The sequence below is a fragment of the Spinacia oleracea genome, chromosome 4, assembly GCF_020520425.1.
Source record: "Spinacia oleracea cultivar Varoflay chromosome 4, BTI_SOV_V1, whole genome shotgun sequence".
Classification (NCBI taxonomy): domain Eukaryota; kingdom Viridiplantae; phylum Streptophyta; class Magnoliopsida; order Caryophyllales; family Amaranthaceae; genus Spinacia; species Spinacia oleracea.
In genome coordinates this window covers 177,985,175-177,988,763 of record NC_079490.1, presented here as the reverse complement: position 1 = coordinate 177,988,763, position 3,589 = coordinate 177,985,175, and the positions used below count along the sequence as shown (strand labels likewise).

The window sequence follows — 3,589 nt, the reverse complement described above, 5'->3', positions numbered from 1 at the left end:
ATTAAGTCATTTGCCTCGCACAATAGCTTAATGTGCAACGCAAATGACGTTTTTGGCGCCAAAAAATTAAGTCATTTGCCTCGCAAATTAAGCTAACGTGCGTGGCAAATGACTTATTTTTTGTTTTTTTTTTAATTTTTTTTTAATATTTTAGTTGGAAATTCCGACATGATCGTCTTTGAAAGTAGACGCTACCCAATGCCGGGAATACATTTATAAATAATACCTGTCACAAACGTTTACAACGTAATTAACGTTCTCAATAAAAGGCAATTAAATTCGTCATAGACCAACCAACATGTTACAACAAACATAAAATTATTACAACAAAGGTAGCTAGCTAGAGATCGAGTTCATATTACAAATTAAGCTAAAAATTCGACATTGTTCATGAAATAATCTGCCCAAAAATCTTTCACCTCATTAATCTCCTCCGGTGAATAAGGCAATATTCTTGAAAAATCCTACTTCAACGCCTTTTTTGACATGATTCTTATGTCTATCGAACATCTGAAAGCAATGATTTCACATAAATTATCAACAACCAAGAATATGTTAATCAATACCTTCTTTTCAGACATGGTCCTGAATTAAATAAGTCAGCAAGGATGCTAGCAGAATCTTAAAAATCAAATAAACACCTGATTATATTATCAGTACCATGGACATGACATAAATCCTAACCAAAAAAACATGGAGCTGACTACATGACAAGTCCAAGAAAGATCTAATTGTTTCATCAACTTCAAAATGTTCCACTCCGATAGATGACTGATGTCAACTTCAACGATATGAACCACATATATTCCTCTCAATACTGATATATTGATTCATCAAATGATACCATATATATGGTACAATACTACAAAAAGTTCACGATTCTTACATTTGACATCTTAAGTATAAGGAAAATCAATTCAAGAGTTGTTCTGTCTTTACATTCAAGTCAGGTACCAAAAACCATAGATTCATATTCTTAGAAATAATGGGATCAGAACAACTACTCAGTAACTAATTACCTCCAATTTAAAATCTTCAACCACCTGCTGTGGAATGAAGTAAACATTTGCCTGATTCTGATGATGAAAAATGAACAGCCTGAAGAGGTCCAGGAAAAACTGACACAAAAATAAACCAAAGTAGTAAAATCAGAGGCCAAATTTTAAAAAAAAGAGAACATGGAAACTTCTATTGTGAAAAAGATGAAGACACAATTCACTACTACAATGTCAAAACACCTTGACAAGGAATGTTGAGGAAGGGCTGCATATCAGGCTGAGAACTAAACAAAGCAAGTCCAACACAAAAATAAAAAAAACCAGAAGACCTTACAGTTCATACCGTAACAATCATATGATCCATATCTGATGATAGTTCCACCTTCACGTTCTTTAGGTGGGATAACATAGTACCATTGGACATTAACTGACATTCTATATGTTGAGTACCCTTGAATGGAATAATGTTGTCATATTCATCATAACGGCAAAATGAGAGTGGCGGAAAACAAGAGCCTGCACTGCAGTATGAATACGACCCTATTAGCTGGTGTTATTGTTGTTGTAGATAATAATGTCTAGATTTAACCAAAGTAAACCTGAGATATTTCAAACGCATAACCTCTGTGATTTATGTTAACAATCTAATAAGTCAAATGTACCTACTTTTACTTGATAGTGATACTACTTAAAAGGTTAAATACAGTTCAGGTGGCATAGGATATTCGAATTCAAGGCAAAATTTTCTGGACACAAAGAGGGAACATCAATGACTGGTTGCATACCTCGCACTCAATTGAACATCAAAAAAGAAACAAGAAGAACCCGGCAAAGCTTACCTTCTCAATTTTACTAACCAATCAATCTCCCTAGAAGACACTTCCTAGGCAAAACAGAAAAAGCTCTATACAAAAAAGACAATGACAGTGATGACCAAAGAGGAGTCATGAACGTACACTCCATCTAACAGATACATTATCATCCAATTTCAGGCGATTTCTTCTAAAATTAACCTCTATTTAATCAGGAAAATCACAATGACTAAAGAGGACCAATTTCCAAAGAAATGGCTAAAACAAAAATTTATTCCCAATTTGCATTGGTCTAAAAACTAATTCCCGTGAGATTTATGCTACCAACATCATAAGAGTAACAGAAAGAATATCTATGAATCATAGCCAGACCCCAAAAAAATAATAGCCAAACCCCAGTTGGTTTTGGCAAATTTCAACATATTTTTAATCAATTGGAATCAAAGAATATTTATCAAATAACTTGTGAATGTCTACTGGAGTAGTAGCTTAATTAGTCAAAATTAAGAGTCGTGGAGGGTGCTTGGGATCCAATTCCGTCTACATAATTGCCCTTGGTGGAGCTCTATACACCAAAAATAAATTCAATAAATCAAGAATACCTCTCAGCAGCTCTAACAGCTAGCCTTCTCATCACTTGACTTTGGCAATCAAACATCAATTTGAAAAAGAAAAAAAAAAAGGAAGATAAATTTGAATAAAACACCATAAACTCACCTCCTTTTCTGCAATGTCAATAAGGCTAAGCTCGAGCTTCTCCCCTCTCAAATTCAACACCTGGAAATAAGGGGGGAAAAACTTATTAACAGTTAAAATAAAGAAAACCCAGAAAATAAGAACTGAAATTAATTCGCAGAAAACAGAAAAAATAGAGAATTAGAGTTAAGGGACGAAAACAGAAGGCTTTGCTATGGGAAAAACCGGTATGAGACACAGTGCCAAGCCTAAATCCTAAAATGTACCCAATTAAAATTCAACAAATATTATCAACCATTAAAATTCAATTATAATGCATAATTAAAATTCAATTATAATGTCCACAATTAAAATTAAAATGCGCAATTAAAATTCAATAAATATCAAAACTAAAATTCAATACCTAAGAGAGGAGAGACGACAATGAACAAGGGCGGCTGAGTGGGCGGCTACCGTGCCGTGGTTGAGTGGGCGGCGTGGGCGGCGGCTGTAAAAAGGGAGCAGGGCAGGAATCAGTGAAGCAGTGAAGTACCGAAGCAGTGAAGCAGTGAAGCAGCGACGGAACGGCGCAGCAACGACGGAAGGCGCGGCGACGACGGAAGGCGGCAGTAAACAGGGTGAAGCCGCGCGGTGAAGCAGTGTTGTTGTTTGTTTTGTTTGGGAGTGAAGTAGTGTTGTTGTTTGTCGAGCAAAACCTAAGTCAGAATGAAGCTTGAAATTAAGCAATTAAGCGTGAGCGGAAAATTAAGGGAAAAAAAAATCAATAATGACACAGTGCGTCGCATATTTACTAATATGCGAGGCAAATGACTCTAGGATGCTCCTAGAGTCATTTGCCTCGCATATTAGTAAATATGCGACGCACTTGATTGAGTAAATTGCGTCGCAGTTTTACTAATCTGCGACGCAAATGACTCTGGGGGGCATCCTAGAGCCATTTGCCTCGCAGTTTAACAAAGCTGCGACGCAAATGACTAAATTTTATGCTAAAATTTGTCATTTGCGTCACATGTTCAGAATGGCGTGGCAAATGCGGGGATGCAAATAAGATTTTTTCCACTAGTGGGACCTGTTATGCCTTAT

General features: G+C 36.1%; 1 long non-coding RNA gene across 1 annotated transcript; it reads right to left on the bottom strand.

Annotated features, from left to right (window-relative positions):
- Window positions 1–1,033: 1,033 nt before the first annotated feature.
- LOC130472365 (uncharacterized) lies at window positions 1,034–2,939 on the bottom strand. The gene is made up of 4 exons (XR_008932480.1): window positions 2,910–2,939; window positions 2,528–2,587; window positions 1,342–1,519; window positions 1,034–1,118 (listed from the first exon to the last, which is right to left on the bottom strand). It is a non-coding gene; the product is annotated as an uncharacterized lncRNA (long non-coding RNA).
- Window positions 2,940–3,589: the final 650 nt, after the last annotated feature.